At 39.9% G+C, this 23664-nt stretch overlaps 1 protein-coding gene and 1 long non-coding RNA gene across 2 annotated transcripts in view; both read left to right on the top strand.

The window, feature by feature from the left end:
• Positions 1–23664, top strand: part of GRIP1 (glutamate receptor interacting protein 1) — a 766103-nt gene that overhangs the window by 100859 nt on the left and 641580 nt on the right. The window lies entirely within an intron of this gene.
• Positions 2783–10678, top strand: LOC146403324 (uncharacterized). Its single transcript, XR_014803556.1, has 2 exons — positions 2783–5943; positions 7883–10678. It is a non-coding gene; the product is annotated as an uncharacterized LOC146403324 (long non-coding RNA).

Genomic DNA, 23664 nt, shown 5'->3' with positions numbered 1-23664 from the left:
ATGAATCCAACTAGGAACCATGAGGTTGCGGGTTTGATCTCTGGCCTTGCTCCGTGGGTTAAGGATCTGGCGTTGCCGTGAGCTGTGGTGTAGGTTGCAGACGCAGCTTGGATCCTGCGTTGCTGTGGCTGTGGTGTAGGCTGGTTGCTGCCGCTCCGATTAGACCCCTGGCCTGGGAACCTCCATATGCCTTGGGTGCGGCCCTAGAAAAGACAAAAAGACAAAAAAAAAAAAAAAATCAAAAAACAAAACAAAAAACCACCTTTGGTCTGGAGTTCCAGTTGTGGCTCCGTGGGTGAAGAACACTACTTGTATCCATGAGGACGTAGGTTCACTGTCTGGCCTCACTCGGTGGGTTGAAGATCCAGTGTGGCTGTGGCTGTGGTGCAGGCTGGCAGCTGCAGCTCTGATTTGACCCCTAGCTTGGGAACTTCCATATGTCACAGGTACAGCCAAAAGAAAAAATGAATATTTTGGTTTGTGCTAGGTAAGGGATATAAAATAGAAAATATCACATATGATACAGTATAAAACAGGTCTGCCCATTAAGAACTTATTGTCTAGTTGGAGAAACAAGGTGTTTAGAGCTAAAATGTTGAAATGAAAGATCTGCACAAGATAAATGGTATAAATACACACACAGAAACAATATTTGATACTACTGAGAATTTTTGTGTATTCCAGTCAAGTGACAAAGACCAGCTTTCTAACAGAAAAATGGCAAAGGACTAGACCAGGTAACCTATGAGGAAAGATTTACAAATGGGCAATGTATATATAGAAATATGTTCAGCATCCCTAGTATCAAAGAATCTTAATGTTTCATCTATCAGATTGGCCAAATGTAGAAAGAATGATAATAGCTAAGATTAGTGAAATTTTAAGGAAATCAGGAGTATCAATTGGTATAATCTTTCCAGTGGGAAATTAAGCAGCCTGTATCAAAATTTACAATGAAATAAAAACTCTATGACCAGAGACAGATAGAGGGTTTGGGCAGCCCAAAGACGGGGGGTGGGGTGGGGTGGGGTGGGGGGGTGAAGAAAGGAGGTGTTCTTGAAAAAAGGGTTATAATTCTAGGAATACAGAAAGTAAATTTTTAGTCTTAATGGGAAAAATCATAGCAAATTTTTATAAAAGTGGTAAATAACCACTAACATCACGAAATTCATCTCTAAGTGGCTGTCTTGAGTCAGTCTGACTCCAGGGTTTGGCTCATGACAGCTTTGCTCTGATCGTCTCGCAATTGATCACCATGTGTATCTGTTGATTACTAAAGACCAAAGGGTATTTGCAACTTCTCACCACTTGCATTGCTGGTGTCCTGGCCTAAACCTCCATCTTATTTCTCCTGGACCATTGAAATAATTTCCTAACCGGTCTCTGTATTTTACCTTTGAATAGAATTTACATGCTAAGTTTACTAACATTTTTACTAATAAAATCCCTGATATTTCTCTATAATAACTTATTTCTTATGTTATTTTGGTTACTCTTTGATTGACTTTTCATAGGACATTGGTTTTGTATTTTCTACAAAGGTGCAGGGAGGATAAGTAAGCTTCTAGCACGGAGGATGGAAATTTCTTTTTATTAATAGTTAAGGTGCATGAAATGTGTAAAAATTCACACACACACACACACACACACACACACACACACACTTTCTGTTTATAAGTACCCACTATAGGTTTGTTGCATTCAGAATTGAATGTACTTCCTTACTGGGTATATTCTTGACAGTGAATTGCTTCCATTTAGTCTAGGCACTGAAAATGGAATCGAATCTTTTGCTTATAATTTTTTTTTTTTTTTTGGTCTTTTTGCCATTTCTTGGGCCACTCCTGCAGCACATGGAGGTTCCCAGGCTAGGGGTCTAATCGGAGCTGTAGCTACTGGCCTACACCAGAGCCACAGCAACGAGGGATCCGAGCCACGTCTGCAACCTACACCACAGCTCACCGCAATGCCGGATCGTTAACCCACTGAGCAAGGGCAGGGATCAAACCCGCAACCTCATGGTTCCTAGTCGGATTCGTTAACCCTGCGCCACGACGGGAACTCCTTTTGCTTATAATTTTACATGCCTGGTGATTGGCAGAATTTTAGTTCCTGGCTCTGCATTTCACAATTTGTTTCTCCTCTGCCCCCCATGTACGTCTGGATCAAAGCTTGTCAAGAGGAGTTTTCGTTGTGATGTGTGACCTTTGGCCCTGGAGGATGAGTAGGAATGATGAGAAGTGGAATGTTCCCGGCCATTTCGAGTTTGGAATAGCTATCACTAACTATTTTTGGAAGTGGCCTCAAAGTCTATGTATAATAGCCACTAACCTAAACTAAACTATAATCCCCAACTCGGTTTACCCTTATTGGCTTCTGAAAATGTCCATGGCTACTAGATTGCTATGTAAATATTAGGGGTAGTTTGATGAAGGGGAAATTGGAGTGGAAGGCAACAGCAGTCATAACAGATGCCATTGAAACTGTCTTATTTGTACAAATTTTACAAAAACATATGGCCATGTGAACCTGTTTTGAGGACCCCTCTCATATCTTGGAAGAGACCCTAGGAAATGAGGGGCCCAGCTTTGATTAAGGTTTATCAGGCGCTTGATGTATATGCTTCTCTCTATGACCAGCATTTGTACATCCAAGAATCTATCCTAAGGAAAGTATGTAATAAAAATAAAGAATAGCAAACATTTGTTGAGTGGTTACCATGTGCCAGACACCCTGGTAAGGTTTCATTTTGACTTGTTGCAATGAGCATTTTGATTACTTTATAACAAAAACTGTATTTCTATTTTTTTAAAAAATTTCTAGAGTGATACTACCAATTTAAATGAGGGCTTGAATTTAGACAGTGTTGAAATTATGATCATTTTTATTTAAACTTTTCACTCCATCCTGTGTATGAACCTGTCTGTTAAATTTAAGCACGGATTACTTATTGAATGGTAGGCAAAGTTCTAGATGTTCAAATCCCTGCTTTCATGAAACTTATGTTTTAGATGGGGAAGAGCTAGATAAATAAGTCAACAAGTAAGATGAATGAAGTCCATGACACAAAAGGGAATTGTAAGTATTAAGGAAAAATAATATAGCAGGTGAGGAGGTTGAAATGCATGTGTGTTGGGGGTAGGGGGGTTGAGATTTAAATGGGTCACTTCATGGAGAAGGTGACATTTGAGTAAAAACCTGAAGGAATTAGGCAGCTTTGTGGAGCGTAGTAAGGATTTTAATTTTAGTTCCAGTGCCCTGCAGAGCATTTGGGACATGTTAAAGAGTGACATGATCTGACTTGTGTTTTATTTTTTTTTTTATTTTTTATTTTTATTTTTTTATTTTTTATTTTTTTTTTTGTCTTTTGTCTTTTGTCTTTTTGTTGTTGTTGTTGCTATTTCTTGGGCCGCTCCCGCGGCATATGGAGGTTCCCAGGCTAGGGGTCTAATCGGAGCTGTAGCCACTGGCCTACGCCAGAGCCACAGCAATGCGGGATCCGAGCCGCGTCTGCAACCTACACCACAGCTCACGGCAACGCCGGATCGTTAACCCACTGAGCAAGGGCAGGGACCGAACCCGCCACCTCATGGTTCCTAGTCGGATTCGTTAACCACTGCGCCACGACGGGAACTCCCCTGACTTGTGTTTTAAAAGTATCTCTCTGGCTGCTGAGAATAAGATGGGTCTAGGATGCCATAGGGAGAAGGGCTGGCAGGACTTCTGGTGATCTGACTTGGGGGTCATGAAGCTGTAGCCCAGGGAGACAGGGCTGTAGGTGCTGAGAAGGGGCCAGATTCTGTGTTTGGTCGTTAATAGTCAAATAGGCATCTGAGTGGGGGAATCTAAGACAGTTATAGCAGAGTTCTTTAAAAATTTTTTTTACTGATAGAGATTTACAATATTGATTTACAGTGTTGTGTTGATTTGACATGTGCCGCAAAGTGATACAGTTATACATATACAGTGTATAACTGTATATATATAGATAGATTCATTTTCATTGTACAGTTATTACAAGGTATTGAGTGTTGCTTCCTCTGCTATGCAGTAGATCCTTGTTGGCTGTCTGTTTTATATATAGTAGTGTGTATATTTTAATCCCAAACTCCTAATTGATTCTCCTCTGCCCTTACCCCTTTAGTAACCATAAATTTGTTTCTCTATGTCTGTGAGTCTGTTTCTGTTTTGTAAATAAGTTCATTTGTACCTTTTTTTTTTTTTAAAGATTCCACATAGAAGTGATATATTGTATTTGTCTTTCTCTGGTTACTCACTTTGTATGGCAATGTCTGGGTCCATCCATGTTTTTGTTTGTTTGTTTGTTTGTTTGTTTGCCTTTTCTAGAGCCATACCCATGGCATATGGAGGTTCCAGGCTAGAGGTCTAATCAGAGCTGTAGCTGCCAGCCTACGCCAGAGCCACAGCAACACCAGATCCAAGCTTCATCTGCAACCTACACCATAGCTCATGGCAATGCCAGATCCTTACCCCACTGAGCAAGGCCAGGGATCGAACCTGCAACCTCATGGTTCCTAGTTGGATTCGTTAACCACTGCACCATGATGGGAACTCCTAGGTCCATCCATGTTGCTACAGTCACAGCAGAGTTCTTAAGAGCCAATCCCAGACCCCAGTGGTCAGGCTGGCTCCAGGTTCTGCCACTCAGGATGATTTAGAGGGACTGTTGTTCATGTCTCATGGTGATTTCTTTCTTTAGAACTGGAAAGACAGGAATAAATGTTCTTAAGTTAGTGCAGAAAGATCTAACTGCAAGGAGATAGATTCAAATCTTTCACGCTCTGTCTTCCAGTTAATTGTTACAGATAATGTTAGGATGGAATATGCTTTTGTGTTTGTTTGTTTGGAATTTTTATTAGTATAGCCACTACCATTCTTGTTTAACATTTTCAAAGGAGAGGAAAAGAAACAAAGAGAAAGGAAAAAGAAAGGATGCCCTCAAACCCTGGAATCTAGGAAAACTGGTAGACTTGAATATTCAATATGCCAAAGGGTCTCCTTACATAATTTTAATGCCTGGATTAAATTAGAATGATAGTAAAGAGAAGCCACAACTGTTCAAGTAGATGATATACTTTTACTTGATATATAACATTTGGTAGGAAGCAATATCTACCTGCAAAATTATTTTAGTGTTATGTTGTACTGCATCTTTTATTGAATGGAATTGCTGTTTAAGGTAACAGAGTATCTTTGCTGGAGTTTTTTAAAAATAGGATAAACACTGGCATAGCTGTAATGTTTCGATTTAGGCCAATAGAGGTCAGATTACTTTGACAGATCTTAGGTCCTTTGATTTAGTAAGGTGAATTCAATCAGAATACAAAAATCTTTTCAAAATACACCCGTCTATATGGAGGCAGCAGGATCTGAACCAAGGGATTACAGATGTCTTTAACAGACTACAAGAAGGTTTTTGAAGTGCATTTTAAAAAAAGTTGTTCTGTCAGTCATAGAATATTTAAAAAGTACTCCAAGACTCTGAATAAGCTAGGTAAGTGTATTTTGTTGTTGTTATTGTTAAAGAATGCTTTTTTTAAAAAAGGACTTTTAACCGTAGTTCTCCTGAAGATGACACAGTTTTACATGGCACATAGATTTATAGAAATTACATGTTACCATCTTTATAGAAGAAGAAGAAGTATGGGCTGTGTTTTAGAAAGAAATTGAAGCAACTTTGGTGTGACAGTTCCTAGGGGGTTTTGACATGGAAATAGAACTGGGTGCTAGCGGGGTCCTAAGGTCGGCTTTTATCTCAGTCTCTTAATAATTTGGTGATGTGTCACAGCTAACTTTAATAGTATCTTTCTGTCCCATTTTCTTTTTTTTTTCCTCTCGTACCTCGCCTGGGGGTCAGGAATTTCTTTTTTTCCTTTTTTTTTTTTGGTCTTTTTGCCTTTTCTAGGGCCACTCCCTCGTCATGTGGAGGTTCCCAGGCTAGGGGTCGAATCGGAGCTGTAGCCGCCGGCCTAACCAGAGCCACAGCAACTCGGGATCCGAGCTTTGTCTGCGACCCACACCACAGCTCATGGCAATGCTGGATACTTAACCCACTGAGTGAGGCCAGGGATTGAACCTGCAACCTCATGGTTTCTAGTTGGTTTCGTTAATCACTGAGCCATGAGGGGAACTCCAGGAATTTCTTGAATCTGAAGGCAGCATGGGAGCTGTCCCATCAGAAACGCACATGTGTCAGAAGAGATTTACATGTAAATTCAGGGGTGTTTCATGGTTTCTGGAAACCACCTGTAGACCTGAGCTGAATGTGAGCGAATTAGAAGGTGGTCAGTAAGAACATGGGGGCTGCAAAGCATGCTGTGTGAGGTAAGAGCACCTCAGAGTGACCAGCTAGAAAAGAGAAGTTCGGAAGACAGCAATAATGAACTATCACACCTGTGTGAGGAGCTGTCACATGGAAGGAATAAGTCTGTTCTGGGTTGCTTTAGAGCGAGGCGGTCCAGTACTATAGCCACTAGCCATATGTGGCAATGCAATGCAATAAAATAAATAATAAATTCAGTTCTCTGGCAATAATAGCCATATTTCAAGTGCCCAGCGGCTACTGAATTAAGCAGAGCAGATATAGAATATTTTATCATGGCAGAAAGAGCAACTGGACAGAGCCATTCTAGAGTTTTAAACTTTAAACACGGTGGATTATGGAACAGCAGATTCATCTTATTATGAATAAAAGCTTTCTGTCACTTTACCTGTCCAGTGCCTGTCCTGTTGAACTGGTTGCCACAAAGAATAGCATTGTTGGATGCATTTGTTGGACTGTATTTGTTGGATTCATCCAGAGACTGGAATCCTATTTATTTGGCTTTGGGATAGAAGCAATTTGTACCCAGAACCTTAGGGTATTTACATGGGAAGATGACTCAATGATTCAACCTTTTTGTTTAAAACTAAGGATGAAGACAGACTCCGAGCCAAGTGATTTTGCCCAAGGACCCGAGACTGGTTGTTCTTGTGAATCCTAGACAGGGCTTTTTTTCTATTCCACTCACTGTCTGATATTTTAATAACAAGGTTCGAACAACACATTTCCGGTTCTGGTGTCAGCCAGCTTTTCTGTTTTTTGACACTCCTCTGTGTTCATGCTGTATTGGGACACGTTTTTGTATTATATTGTAGTGAATGCACTGGAACATATTATTCTCATTACTGCTCCAAGTCCTTCCCATAGCTGTGCCCTTTATCAAAGTGACAGTTCTTCACAACCTTAATTCCACATATTTTCTTACCTCTGTTTAACACCCAGAATGCTTCAACTCACACAGTTCCTTTTCTTTGCTGAACCACCTTATCACAATATTCTCCAACATATGTACTCTTTATGACTATTACACTTAGTTTTGTCAGTCCAATTGGCTTCTTAAAGTCTGAGGTTACTGTTTTTGGGGGTATATGCTTTTTCTCTTTCTTACTAGAATATATGTTCTGTGAAGGCAGGGACCATAGCTATCACCTTTATCACTATATTCCTGCCATCCAGTACTCAGCCTAGAATCATTTTAGATACTTAATAAATACTCATAGAATGAATGATTTTTTTTTTTATCTTTCAAAGTACCTGGTACTGTGCTGTGCTTGATATGAGTTCTCAATAAATAAATACTTTCTGTTCTCTATAAAAATAAATATTAAAAATACGAGTATAGCAGTTCCCGTCACGGCGCAGTGGTTAACGACTCCTACTAGGAACCATGAGATTGCGGGTTTGATCCCTGGCCTTGCTCAGTGGGTTAAGGATCTGGCATTGCCGTGAGCTGTGGTGTAGGTCGCACACACAGCTTGGATCTGGTGTTGCTGTGGCTCTGGCGAAGGCTGGCGGCTACAGTTCTGATTAGACCCCTAGCCTGAGAACCTCCATATGCTGTGGGTGTGACCCTAGAAAAGACCAAAAAAAAAAAAAAAAACACAAAAAACACAAAATCAATAAACAAAAAAATACAAGCATGAAAAGACAACATAAGGAGCTTGGAACTCATTGCTTATATATTTACAATAAGAAAAATCTGGGAGTTCCCATTCTGGCACAACAGAAATGAATCTGACTAGTATCCATGAGGATGCAGATTCAATCCCTGACCTTGCTCAGTGGGTTAAGGATCTGGTGTTGCTGTGAGCTGTGATGTAGGCTCAGATCTGTCATTGCTGTGGTTGTGATGTAGGCTGGCGGCTGTAGCTCCAATTTGACCCCTAGCCTGGAAACTCCCATATGCTGTGGGTGCGGCCCTAAAAAGACAAACAAAACCTCAACAAACTGAAAACCAGTGACTTTTGTTAGACTCATCCATAATTGTAGAGCGAATACCACCCTGAAATTGGGAGAACAGGTAAATCTAGACAGTCATAGCTAAGATTTGCTTGCCTGTGGCTGAAGCAGTGGGAGCTGTAAACTGGAGGAGCTACATAAAGAGTATTTTTGCTGAATTGCAGGAGGTTAAATGCAGCTCAGCTGGAGACTGAGAAACTCACTCTTGGGCACAACAGTTTTATTTATTTATTTATTTTTAAATAAAATAATTTTTTTTTTTTTTTTGGCACAACAATTTTAGAGAGGGTCTCACACTTCCGTGGATTTTGCCTCTAGACCTCCCATGAGGGGCTCACAGTGAAGAGTCAAGATACTTTCCTGACTGTGGCAAGGGGAGGGGGAAAAGTAACCACTGTGAAGGGCTCCCAGAGCCATCTCGGTCATAAAGTGACGTAGCAGAGACTTAATCCACCCGGGAAAGGACGTTTCTCTGACTCAATCCCTCTCTCGCATTTCTGTATCACCTAAGACGGGGAGGGGGGAAGAAAGCTCAAAAACACTGGTAGAGGTCCCAGCACAGCACCGCAAGCCCACTGAAAGACTGAGATTTAATCATAAGCTTCTTGAAGGCTTCTGCTTCCCCACTCCTTACCCCCACACCAGCAGGGTTCCCCTTTAATACCGTAGATTACAATTGAAAGAGCTGCGGGAGGCAGGCTCTCTTCAAGAAGGCATTCTTAGGAAAGCTCAGAGATAACAGGGGAGACAAAACAAGGATACAAGAGAAATTTAAAGCTTCTAGCACCTACAGCTACAGCAAACATTAAACACAACCCAACTCCTGGCCAGCTTCGTATAAAACCTCACACGCAGGTCCTGTTTACCTTAGTTCCTGTTACCTCATATATGATGCCTGACTTTCTGGCATATATGATGCCAGAAAAATCACAAGACATGCTAAATAAATGGCAAAGCAAAACACAGTCTGAAGAGACAAAGCATGGATCAGAATCAGACTCAGATATGACAAAGTTTGGAATGATGAGACAGGGAATTTAAAATACGTTTCTTTCATATGTTAAGAACTCTAATAGGAAAAGTAGACAGCCTACTGGAAGAAATGGGTAATGTTTGTTAATACATGGAAAATATAAGAAAGCATCAAGAGGAAATGCTAGAAGTTAGAAATGCAGAAGCAGAAATGGAGAAGACCTCCGATGGGCTCAGGAGTAGACTAGACTTGGCTGAGGCCAGTCCCAGTGAGCCTGGAGATGAGTGAGGGGCAACTTCCCAAACTGAGATGCAAGGAGAAGAGATGATGAATTCAACACCTGTGGCACAACTTCAGATGGCAAAACATTTGTGTAATTGGAACTTCCGAATAGAAAGAAGAATGGAACAAAAACAATTTTGGAGTAATAGTGATGGATAACTTTCTACATGTAAGGACAGGCACCTAACCTCAGGTAGAGGAAGCTCAGGAATCATCAAGCCGTATAAATACCAAAAAATTCTGTGCTTAGGTATGTGGCACTCAAACTGCAGGACACCAAAGGCAAAGAGAAAGTCTGGAAAGAAATCAGGGGGGAACCTTAACCTATAGAGGAATAAATATTACAGAGGACTTCTCATCAGAAACCATGCTGCTGGAGTGAAATACTTAAAGTATTGAAAGAAAAAATCCCACCAGTTTGTTCATCAGAAGTAAAAAAGAAGTAAAGACTTTCTAAGGTAATAAAACTGAGGAAATCTACTGCCAGCAGACCTGGTCTTCATGAAATGTTAAAAGCACTTCTTCAGAGGAAAATAAAATTCAGGAACTTGGATCTCCGTCACAGAAGTGTGTCAGAGAAGAGATAAATGAAGGTAAAATAAAATCTTTGGTTTTTAATTCATCTGAAAGAAAACTGTTTGTTTAAACTAATACTAGTGATGATGTATTTGATGAATACAGCATATGGAAAAGTGAAATGAATGACAGCAGCCTCCTAAGAGCTGGGAGGGAGGAAATGGCAACATCGTTGTTTCTTTGTATCCCTGGATGCAGAACCCAACTGCTACTATGAAGGGCCAACTACTGCTAGGATCAAGTGGTATCTAGAAAGCACTACACCACTTTGTGTAAGGGACATGAGCATCCTTGCATTTTGGTATTCATGGGATTCCTGGAACTGATCCCTTGCAGATTCCAAAGGATGACTATAATCTGTTCTAACATACAGGCACTGCTCATGAAATGACATCGTGCTGCTTGAAGGTGGACTTGGATTAGTTTAAAAGGCATATTGCAAATTCTAGGCAACCGCTCAAAGAATTTTTAGGACGTCTAATTGATATGCTCAGTGAGGAGATAAAGTATCACACAAAATGCTCAATTAAAATAATAGAAGGCAGAATAAGAAGGGACAAAAGAAAGGAAAACAAATGAAAAATAGTTACACATATAGTAGATGTTAATCCAGTTGTATGAAGAAGAATTTAAATGTGCACGGTCTAAATATACCAAGTAGCAAATTAAAAGAGATTATCAGAGTAGGTTAAAAAAATAGACTCTGCCCTATGTTGTCCATAAGAAACCCACATTATCTTTTTTTTTTTTTTTTTTTTTTCTGGCCTCCATACCTGTGGCATGTTGAAGTACTTGGGCCAGAAAGTGAACCCGTGCCACAGCAGTGACCCAAGCCACTGCAATAACAATGCCAGATCCTTAACCCACCGCACCTCACGAGAACTCCTGAGACCCACTTTAAATATAAAGCCTCAGGTTAAAGTAAAAGGATGGAGAAAGGTACACCATGTTACTACTAATCAGAAGAAAGATAGAATCACTGTCTTAATTTCAGAGAAGACGTTAGTACAGGAGAATTATTTGGGATAAAGACAGACATTCAAGAATGGTAAAGGGATTATTTCTCCAGGAATACCCAACAGTTCGCAGGATGTATGAACCAAGTAGCAGAGCCTCAAATACATGAGACAAAAATGGTTGGAACTGCAAATAGAAATATATAATCCACTATTGTAGCTGCAGATTTTAATGGTGCTTTTTAAATAATTGCTGGATCAAGGATGTAGTTGACTTGAATAGCACTATCAATCAACTTAACCTAATTATCATTTATGGAACACTCCAACAATGGCAGAATTCACGTTTTTCTCAGGCTTGCCTGGGACAGTCACCAAGATAGATCACTCTTTGGGCCATAAGACACATCTTAACCAATTTAGAAGAGTAGAAACCATACAAATTATGTAATGAGAATTAAACTAGGAATCAGTAACAGAAAGATATTTGGAAAATCCCAACATGTTTGGAGATTAAACAACACTCAGAAATAACACATGGAGTGAAGAAGTCACAACATAAATTTAAAAGTATTTCAACAAAATGAAATTGAAAGTGCAACTTATCAGAAGTTGCAGGATGCAGAGTTCTTCTTGTGGCACAGCGGAAATGAATCCGACTAGGAACCTTAAGGTTGCGGGTTCCATCACTGGCCTCGCTCAGTGGGTTAAGGATCTGGCATTGCCATGAGCTGTGGTGTAGGTCGCAGACACGACGCGGATCCAGCATTGCTGTGGTTGTGGTGTAGGCCGGCGGCTACAGCTCCGATTGGACCCCTAGCCTGGGACCCTCCATGTGCCGTGGGTGTGACCCTAAAAAGAAAAAAAAAATTGCAGGATGCAGCAAAAGCAGTGTTTAAAGGAAAATTCAAAGTGTTAAAATGCATGTATTAGAAAAGAAGAAACAACAAAGCAACAGCGATAGCTTTCAGTAGGTAGATGGCTAAACAAACTATGGTACAGCCATACAAAAAATATATAAATGAGAAGAAGAGACAATCTAATCTGTAGAATTTCAGGTATTTATGTTGATACTTTATCCGAAAGAAGGTGGATCATAACTCTTCACTCTTTAAGTGCGGGCTGTGCATAGTGACTTTGTTTTAAAAAGTCAAGTCTGGAAGGGAGGAGAAAGGTCACTTCAGAATGGTTACAAACCTACCTCAGCCTGGTTACCAGGACTGACAGCGGCAGTGATAAGTGTTGCTGATGCTATGCACTCTTTATAGGATGTGATGAAAGTACCATTTTATCTCTATAGGCTTCATTTCCAAATGCCACAACCCCAGTCTGATAATGAGGCAAATGTCATTTGAGGGGCATTCTCCAAAAATGAGTACTCTTCAAAACAAGGGACGTCTAAGAAATTGTTGGAGCCAAGGGAAGCCTAAGGAGATAGGACAAGTAAATGAAATGTGCTGTCTTGCATGGAATCCCGGAACAGAAAAGGGTATTAGTTAAGAATGAAGAAAAGCTGAATCAAGTCTGTGTCAGTATTGGTTCATTAATCGTAGCAAATGCACATGTAGGATGTTAATAATAGGAAAAAACTCTGGGATTCTAGGAATTGACTGGATTTCTCTTCACAATTTTTCTGTGTCTAAAACTGTTCCAAAACTACATTTTTTATTTAAAAAACCACTCTAAGTATACCTACATGTTTCATTTGTAGAATTCTTACCCAAGGCCATTTGTTCCAGTTTCAAGAATTTCTGCTGAATTTAACTTTCGGTATTTATGATATTCAGTTTATTTCTGGAATACAGCAATTCTTTATTTCCCCCTACAAACATTTGCAAGGACAGAATTGTCTTTTAGTTGTTAAAATCCCGTGTCTTCCGTATATTTTTCAGTGCTCGTGTTTCCATTGTCATTTTACAACTTGCTTTTTGAGAACAAAATGCGTTTAGTCACACACGAAAAATAAAAAGTCCATCTCTTTCATCTACTCTTTATTTTATCATCACTCCATGAGGTGCCAGTATGGAGGAGGCATCACTGGGAAAGCAGACTGCCTGGCAGAAACTGCATTTTGCAATGGTGTCATCCAAACTCTGGGGAGTTCTGTTATTCAGAAGTCTCCCTGGTTCATTCATGCATTAAGAGGATGAGCCTCTCTCTGCTTTCTCATCCTGACAGAGGAGAATGTTGCCATGACAGCTGTTAGGAGAGTGGAGATGCTGTAAAGAGCATCCATAATGAAAAGAGAAAAGAGCCCAGCTTCTTGGATTTCACTGGTGATGCATGGACTAGTGTGCATGGATTCTCAAAATGTACCTTGAAAGTCTGTTACCTTCATTTGAGGCATTATACTTTATAGTTACCCACATGTACATAGACTCATGGTTCATTTTTCAATAGCCTAAGCAGCAAGTAGAAAAATTAAATCTCAACCAAAGCCACCCATAGAGCCCTCCTCTTCCATCTTTAGAATGGAAGTAGACTGAGGATCTACCATACTGAAGATTTTCAAGAATTGTTTAGTAAATGATTATTATAAAGGGAAAACATTTCCAAAAAGAGAAAACCTTTTGTTAGAAGATCATTGATCCTCAAAACCTAAAAAGAGGTTAGAGAATAATCAGAGGGCTAAGCAGTACTTACCTCTTTTGTCCCAGAGAGAAAAAGATGTTGTCTTTATTCAAAGACATTGAAAGAATAGTTACTGATTAAAGGATATGGTATCTTGTATTTTCTTCAGAATAAATATGGGAGTTGGGAAGTGGTTAGGGCTATAGGTGAAACAAGATTGGCTATGAGTTGATTATAGAACACAGATATAAGCTGAGATATGTCCCCCCTGCCCAAATTCATATGTTAAAGCCAACCCTCAGGACCTCACAATAGCACTGTATTTAGAGATGGGGCCTTAGAAGAAGTGATTCAATTAAGATGAGGCCATGACAGTCAAACAGTGGGTCCCAATCTTGTTTGACTGGTGTTCTTTTAAGAAGAGGTAATTTGGACACACAGAGACACCAGGGAAGCACTTGCCCAGAGGAGACACCTATGGGAACATAGGGAGAAGGCACCCATCTGTAAGGCAAAGAAAGAGCCTCAGAAGAAACCACAGCTGCCGCCAGCTTGATCTTGAACTTCTAGCTTCCAGAACTGTGAGAAAATAACTTTCTATTGTTTGCACCAGCCAATCTGTGGTATTTTGTTATGGCAGCCCTACTAGACTGATACAAATACCAATCACAAATACCTCAGAGCACATGTCGTCTGCAATCTGAGAACCTACATGTTAGAAGGGAAGACAGATGAGTAATTATGCAGTAATTGTCTAATATGGTTGAGTGTCACACGGGAAGCTTCACTTGCTCTGGGAGCCTGATGATGGATAGTGAGATCGGAACTAGGAAAATCACGGAAGACTTGCTGAAAGTAGGTAGGTCAAAAGGACAGGGGAAGAGAACTTTAAGTAGAAGGAACAGCATGTGCAGAGGCCGGGATGTGGCAGCATGGCATGTTTGGAAAATCCCAAGTAGCTCAGTTGGGGTGAAGTCTAGGGTGCATATGAATGAGGGAATGGTGAGATTCGGCACCAGAGCAATAAGTTTTCATCACCATCTCTTTCTCTCTCTCTCTCTCTCTGTGTCTCGCACAGACACCCACATACATTTTGTTTTATATCAGTTGGTCTCTCCTCACCAGCACAAAACCTCTGCTGTGCCTCTCCCGCTTTGCTTCACTGTTCCGTTTTTCACCAGCTAGATGGTGCTTGGCACATAGAAGGTGTTCCTCAAAAACGTTGCTAAGGGAATGAATGGAAATCATGATTTGTTCTTTTAAATGATCACTGGGGAAAGTGTTTGGAATGTGGCCCCCAGCAAGGGGTAAGTTCCGAGGTTGTGGTTGCTGCTGAAGGGGAAGGCAGGTGTGCACGGAAAGCCTAGATGGACGGCAGAGCAGGTCAGGAGGCAGAATCAAGAGCATTTGTAATGTGACTGGATTGAGGGTTTGAGGCACTGAGACAAAGATGGGGTCCTTTTCCAAGGCAGGAAACATACCAAGAGGAGCAGATTTGGGGGTGGGTTGGAGGTACTGAGTTCAGTGTTCATCACATGTAGCTTTTGGTAGCAGAATGGTGTACACAGTAGCATGTTGGCTCTGACTGTGTCAGAGGGCGGTCTGGGCTGGGCCTAGAGTTTGCATCCTTCAACTTCAAGGTAAAACAAAAGCCAGGGACATGATGCAGCTATTCCAGAAAAGTAGACACAGAAGATAAGAATAAGGAGTATTGAGAGTGAAATGGAAACGGAAAATCAAAATAAGCAGGGAGAAGGTTCGTACTCTTCCCCAAAGGCCTGTGAATTCCTCATTCCTGTGTTTGTCAGGACGTTATTGAATCTTAAGGAGAATGTGTGCTTCAAATTGTAGCTCTGAAGCTATAATCTTGGAAAGTTACTTAATTGCTTTATCACTTGTTCTTCTTCATCTATAAAATGGATCCAGTGATAATAGCTACCCCTGTCATATGTTTGTTGTGAGGACTAGATGAGATTATATGTAAAGCTTCTAGCACATAATGTGCACCAGTAATCGTGAGCTCTTATCATTATCATTTTAAATTGTGATGTTTCCACTTTGAAACATTAGTACTTATGGCGTCTAAGATTAACCACAGAAGGTTTCTTTAGATGTGGATTTTTGAGTATGATAAAACTCTCCTTTATGTTAGGTTTTGTGCATGTGTGTGTGTGTGTAAGTAACTGTTAAAATACAAGTGTTCCTAGCAATTAGTAATTACAAATTGTCAACCCAATGGTATTAAACTGTAAGCAACATTTAATCAAATATAAACTCCAGAATAAATTGTGTGTTACTGACTAAACCTTATTGGTTAGTGTTTAATTAGAGTGTTACAGGTTTTTCCTTTTTGTTTTCAGATGGACCTTTATATTAGTACCTTAAATATCTGAAAGTCTTAGACCCCTACACATCATTGGCTCATTAAAGAGTGTATTTGCAATTTTTTATCTGTTTTCTTCTGTAAGTGACATATTTTTAAATTAATGTAGATTTGATTTGTAATATTGTGCCAGTTTCTGCTGTGCAGCAAAATGACTCAGATATATATATATATATACATATATATATATATATATGTATATATATTCTTTTTCATCATGATCTATCCCGGGAGATTGGACATAAATCCCAGGGCTGTACAGTAGGACCTTGTTGTTTATCCATTCTACATATCTGTTGTTTCTTTTTTTTTTTTTGCCTCTGCCTGTGGCATGTGAAAGTTCCCAGGCCAGGGTTCGAACCTATGCCACAGCAGCAACCCAAGCCATTGCAGTGATGACACTGGATCTTTAACCCTCTGGGCCACAAGGGAACACCATGTTTATCCATTCTAAATGTAATAGTCTGCACCTGCTAACCCCATCTCGCTCCCTCTCCCCTCCCCCTTGGCAACCACAAGTCTCTTCTCTATGTCTGTCTCTCTTTGGTAGATATCTTCCTTTGTGCCATGTTTTAGACTCCACGTATAAATGATATTCTTTAACTGACATCCTGATGACAGGGCTTCCTCCAGGGTGCCCAGTTCTTACCATTTCCTGCCTGTTTTCTTCAGAGCAGCGGCTTTCATTCTCCAATATCATGCTTTGGTCTAAATGGCACTGTTTAGCGACAAGCAAAGCATGTCGCAGAGACCTCACGCTTGAGTTCACTGCAGAATGCTCCCCTCTGACTATCTCTTCCTCATCAGAAAAGTTGTCCCCACCTGACCCAGTTTTCCCGTCTTAATTCCATTGCCCTTTGAAGTCCAGCGTGGATGTTTCTTTGCATAAAATTGTTTACAGTAATACGTTAATCCTGTTAGTAGGTTTCCATACTTTTCAAAAAGTCACTTCTCCTGAAGATTTCCTTCTATTATGAAAAATAGGCTATTTTCTCTCTAAATGTTAAATTCTTTCGCTTAGGCTACACTTGCATCACCACTGCCATAGCCTGGACAAAAATATATGTTTTAATATCCAGAAGAGGGCCAGGAAAATATAACTATAAATATCTATACCATTTGAACGAGGCTGACCCCAAGGGTAGGCTCTCAGGCAGGACTGGCCTACTTCTGGGTGACCTTTCTGACTCAAAACATCATTACTCATGCTGTCAGGCGATTTTCTAAAAGGTTTTTTATTGTAATTCTGCATAAAAATTCACCCTTTTAAAATACGTTGGGATAAACATCATTTGGAAAAAAATCGAAACTATATTCATTCACTTGTTCATCACTCACTCCCTAATCAATTAGTATTTTTTGGATGGCAGGCAGTAGCAGTGGTTTCTTAGCATTTAGTAGTAAGTAGAGAAGATGTGGTACTTGCTGTCATGGGGCTTATCAATTAATGGGGGACACAGCCTCCCATGTAGAAATATTCAATAAATCTTTGATGAACAAATGCATTTAAAAATATTAGATTGAAAGTGATCCCCCAAAAGGTTTAATTTATGACTCATACACGTTTTTTTTAAGCCCTTCTGCAGCTCCTGAACTCATGGTCTTCTACAGTGTGGGCTGTCATGAATATCAAAAGCTATTACAGGCAAAACAGGCTTTTGTGGTTTTTCCTCCAAATTAACTATGGCTCCTATCATTGACTTTGGGAAGATGCTTATAGAACTTCATAACACTCTAAAGGATCTCTTGGAATGCTTCATATTTGTAAGCAAGGTTTTCTTTTTTCCACATAATGTTACTCATCCTTTCTCCTACCCAAACTCCCTGCCTCCTTCACCCCTCCATACCTTTACCTCTTCTGATGTAGTAGTTAGTTTAGTTAGTTTCCTCCCCTTTGTGTTAAGCGGCCGAGAAGGAGAAATTTCGGAAGGTGACCAAGGTTGGGAATTAATGAGAAACGATACAAAATTCCATCTCTCTTTCTATAAATCTATGCCTCTGTTATGGCCTGTTAAAATGTAACAGAGGGGAGTTCCCGTCGTGGCTCAGTGGTTAACGAATGTGACTAGGAACCATGAGGTTGTGGGTTCGATCCCTGGCCTCACTCAGTGGGTTAAGGATCTGGCGTTGCCATGAGCTGTGGTGTAGGTCGAAGACGTGGCTTGGATCTGGCGTTGCTGGGCTGTGGTGTAGGCTGGGAGTTGTAGCTCCGATTAGACCCCTCGCCTGAGAAGCTCCATATGCTGCAGGTGCGGCCCTAAAAAGAAAAAAAAATGTATATTTCTGTATGAATAAGACTCTGAACCAGAGTGTTCAATAGTTCGTTTTGCAGTAGCAGTGTTTAGCCCTGTTCATTTCCGTGTCTTCCTTTGGTATTTGTGGCACCAGATACTCCTCCTGTTCTGTGGCCTCAGCCTCTATTCCTGACCCATCTTGGTCTTCAGGTGGAGTTCCTAAAGCCCTCATTTCCTCACATTTAACCAGGGTTTATCAACCTTGGCACTCTTGGTATTTTGGTCTGAGTCGTCTTCGTTGTGAAGGCCTGCCTTCTGCATTCATTGTAGGATGCTCAGCAGCACCCTTGGGCTCTCCTCACTGGATGCCCCCACTTGTGACAACCTCAAAGTCTTCAGACATTTTCAGAAATCCCCTGAGGATGAAAATAGTTTCCCTACCCCTGGTTGAGAGCTACTGCTTAATACTCTTTTCCTAAGCAACTCTAGCCACATTCCTGGATTCAGTTTTGGTCTGTATGTTAATCACGCTCATTATAGAATCTCAGTTCAGACCATGTTTCTGAGCTCCAGTGACAACAGCATCTTCTTGAATATTTCAGAGAGATTGCAAAGCTAAATTCAAAATGCTGATCTTCTTACCATATTTCCTCTCTTCGTATTTCCTATCTAGTGATAAGTTGCAGCCATCTACTCATCTCCCTTGTTCCCTGTTTCTAGTCCGTCACCAAGTGCTGAGTGATTTTTGTATTTCAGATCTGCCCCAGATCGAAGATCTTTGTATTTATCCCCAGCCCCTACCCAACCACTGCAGGTCAAGTCACCATCATCTATTTCCTGAATCGCTGATGAGCCTCAACCCTGGACTTCAGGAATTCCTGCTTCCTTCAATCCATTATTTATATCACTCAGAGAGGATCTTGCAAAACAATAAATTTGAACAAGTACCTACATGTGCTTCCATTTGCTTTTAGGTTGAGGACCTAAATCCTTTACGAGACCAGATTGCCTGTGTGAGCTGGCCCTGCCTGCCTTCCTTTCATTTCCTGAACATACTGTGTATTTCTACACCATGTCTCTGCACGTGATTAGAATATTCTCAACCAGCTCCTCTTCAACCCTACCCTCCTAGCTAATGCCTAATATTAGGGATATGTGTATATATTTTTTGTCTCCCCATTTGAAATTTCATGAATGCTACTAGAAAGAAGGTCTATTTGTGTGCATGTTTCCTATAATCAGAAAATTACAGAAACATGGGAGCATGAATATCTATGTTATATCATTTTCTTTTCTTTTCTTTTCTTTTTTTCTTTTTTAGGTCTGTGCCCACAGCATACGGAGGTTCCCAGGCTAGGGGTCGAATCCTAGCTACAGCTGCCGGCCTGCACCACAGCCATAAGCAGTGCAGGATCTGAGCCATGTCTGTGACCTACACCACAGCTCACAGCAATGCCGGACCCTTAACAGGCTGAGCGAAGCCAGGGATCGAAGCCGCAACCTCATGGTTACTAGTTGAATTTGTTTCTGCTGCACCACACAGGAACACTGCATATTCTTAAAACAAGAAAGATACATTTATAAAAATATGAATCTAGTGTGAGAAATAAGAAAGTAGAGGTAGAATTATATACCTACATACACATATATCATATATATATTTGAAATTGTCTTTAAAAATGGTATTCATATTTATCAATTTTGGGTGTGTGTTTTCTGATTTTTTTTTGTTGTCAGTAAAATGTATCAAGATATTTGAAAAAGTGCTCTGGCAAGAAAATGTACTATATCATAAAGATTCAAGAAGAGATAATTTGTGGCTACTGAGCCAGAAATGTGTATGAGTCATAAATTAAACCTGACAAACTTGTCATAAAATATAAGTTTTAATAGAAGCATAATCTTTACTTTCATGACTGTGTCAGAATCAATAATACATCATCAGCTCTTTTTTAGATTGGCTTACATAGTGCAAAGATGTGAAAGCAAACATGTTTTTTGGTCCATGAACAAAATTGTAATATAAAATATAATTTACAAAAGTATTTACAAAAATGTAAAGGTGGCTTAAGCCAAAAAACCTATAAATTAGCTTATATTATAGAATACAGAATGTGGAAAGTTATTATTTAAAAAGAAATAGTCCATAAACAAAATTAGAAGACAAATAACAAACTAGTGAAAGATGGTTAAATACATACATAACATGCAGAGTTAATTTCTTTAACATACAAGCACCATTACATATCACTTTTAAAAAAATATACTAATAGAGAAATGCAAATCAAAACTATAATGAGGTGTTACCTCACAGCGGTCAGAATGGCCATCTTTAGTAAGTCTACAAATAACAAATGTTGGAGAGAGAGTGTAGAGAAAAGAGAACCATCCTACACAGTTGGTAAGAATGTAAATTGGTATAATCACTATGGAAAACAATACAGCAGTTCCTCAGAAAACTAAGTCTAGAACTACCATATGATCCAGCAGTCCCACTTGTAGGTGTATAACCAGACAAACTATAACTCAAAAAGATGAATGTACCCCTATGTTCATTACAACACTATTCACAATAGCCAAGATAAGGAAATAACCTAAATGTCCATTGTCAGATGAATGGATTAAGAAGATGTGGTACATATATACTGTGGAATACTACTCAGCCATAAAGAAGAATGAAATAATGCCATTTGCAGCATTCCTTATCAGGGATGCAACTAGAGATTCTCATATAATGTGAAGTAAGTCAGAAAGAGAAAGACAAATATCCTATGATATCACTTACATGTAGAATCTAAAATATGGCACAGGAGTTCCTGTGATGGCTCAGCAGAAACAAATCTGACTAGTATCCATGAGGATGCAGGTTTGATCCCTGGCCTCACTCAGTGGGTTAAGGATCTGGGGTTAATGTGAACTATGGTGTAGGTCACAGATGTGGCCTGGATCCTGCATGGCTGTGGCTGTGGCTGTGGTGTAGGCCAGCGGCTACAACTCTGATTTGACCCCTAGCCTGGGAACCTCCATATGCTGCAGATGCAGCCCTTAAAAAAAAAAAAAAAGAAATAAAAATAAAATATGGCATAAGTGAACAAAACAGAAACAGACTCACAGACAAAGAGAACAGAGTTGTGGTTGCCAAGGGGGAGAGGGGATGAAGTGTGATGGACGAGGCGTTTGGGGTTGGTAGATGCAAACTATTACATTTAGAATGGATAAGCCGTGAGGTTCTTCTCTACCGCATAGGGAACTCTATCTGGTCTCTTGGGATAGACCATGATGGAAGATAATATAAGAAAGAGTATATACATACATATATATATATATATATATATATATATATATATATATATATATGGTCATGTGTACATACTATGCTGTTGAGCAGAAATTGGCAGAACATTTTAAATCAACTATAATAAAAAATAAAAAGGTATAGTAATAGAAAAATGGGCAAAGTACTTGAAGAGAAAAAAGTTTAAAAGGAAATTCAGATGACAAATATCTAAGACATTGTTCATCCTAGATTGGAATCATTTATAACTAAAAGTTTTGTCCATTAAATAGGAAATGATTAAAAAATAATGATGATACCTGATGTTGGAGTGTAGAGCAATCTGCAGTCTTTCTCTGCAGATGGGACTCTGGAAGGCTTATTCATATATGCCTCCAATGCCCTGAGCTCACAGTTTGTAATTCTAGGAATTTATCCTAAGGAAATAATCAGTCATGAGTAAGATGATTTTGATACTAGAAAGTTGATCCCATCATGGTTTATAATATCAAAACATCTAGAAACAGTATAAATATTCATCAGTACATGATATTATGGTTTATCCATAAAATGTAATATTATGCTTTTCAAAAGATACGTTAAAGTGTGTATTGCCCTGAAAAAAATGCTTATGATGGATCATTAGGTCTAAAATGTAGGATACACCTGGCGTCCAGATCTTGGTTCCTAATAGCACTCTCCAATAAAAGATATCAGCAATCTTTGGAAAAATAGCTGATTCCAGGACTGTTTTAGGAAATATACAGAAAGCCTACAGCATCTTATGATGCCAAAAAGTCAAGAAGTGTTTTTAAAAAAAGAAAAAAAACCCACAGTGGTGAATTATTTTAAAGGGACTCAGGAACCAACTGAAAGAGCTCCCAGTGGCCAAAGCTGGTGCAGTTTGACCAACCACAAGTGTTGGATTATAATCCAAAGTCTGAAATCTTCATGAGTAAATACTAATGTAAATAAATGAGGAAATAAATGGAGAGCAAAAGACAAATCTTCCATGTAGAGAAATTCCAGATCCACTCTCAGGGAGATGGAACACAGCTCTCCACTTGTCAAGTGTGGTTACATGTAGGGACTTCCTTCCAAGGAGCACATCATGGAAGGGTGAGGTGAGCCAAAAGGTAGTTTTGCAATGGAGAACTGTGAGAACATTACCTAAGCCATGTGATCAAAGTGGATATCGGTAGTGATAAGTTGTATTCTTTGTTGCACCCTTGATAAAATGTGATGAAAATAGCATTTTACCCTTGTGGTCTTCCTTCTCTAACACCAGTGTAATCACACAAAAAACCCTGGGCAAATCCCACCTTAGGGACATTCAACAACATACCTGGCCAGGAATGCTTAACATTGTCAAGGTCATCAAAAACAAGGGCCGTCCAAGAACTGTCATGGCCAAGGGTGGCCCAAGGAGAAATGATGACTCAGGGCAGTGCGTTAAACTGGGTAGAATTCTGGAACAGAAAAAGAACATTAGGTTAAAAACTAAGGAAATCTTAGTAATGTATGAAGTTGACTCAATAATGCTGCAATATTGATTATTTAATAGTAAGTATTAGAAGGCTGAGGTCAAGGTGTGGGCCGGATTGGTTCCTTCCAGGGTCCCTGAGGGAAGGATCTGTTCCAGATCTTGCTCATTGGCTCGTAGATGGCTGTTTTCACGTCTCTCTCTGTGTCTTCACCTTGTCTTCCTTCTGTAAATTTGCTCTTCTTATAAGGACACCAATTATATTGGATTAGGGCCTGCCTTAAAGACTTGACTTTAGTTTAGTTACCTCATTAAAAACCTATTTCCAAATATGGTTGTAATCTGAGATACTGGGGGCTAGGACTTCAACACCAGAATTTGAGGGGGGAGGCACTTCAACGCAAGACACCAGGTTTCTCACTCTCAGAGAAAGAACTTACAGGTAAGCAACAGAGGAAGACTAGACCAACCCAGGGGTGATAGGTGAGGTTTGGAGATATTAGTGGGAACACGTGCTGACTTTAATGTTTGTACATGCAGATGCAGAACTAAGTGTAGTTATGTGTGTACACATAGTTAGCTTGTATGCACATGTTACGTAGCTCGTCTGCTGAGAGGCCCTAGAAGCAG

The sequence above is a fragment of the Sus scrofa genome, chromosome 5, assembly GCF_054392235.1.
Source record: "Sus scrofa isolate SSC_HxYL_T2T_F1_AM1 chromosome 5, Sscrofa_HxYL_maternal_Yorkshire_Landrace_v2.0, whole genome shotgun sequence".
NCBI lineage: Eukaryota > Metazoa > Chordata > Mammalia > Artiodactyla > Suidae > Sus > Sus scrofa.
The sequence above is the reverse complement of the archived record's forward strand: the minus strand, read 5'-3'. Positions and strand labels throughout refer to the sequence as shown.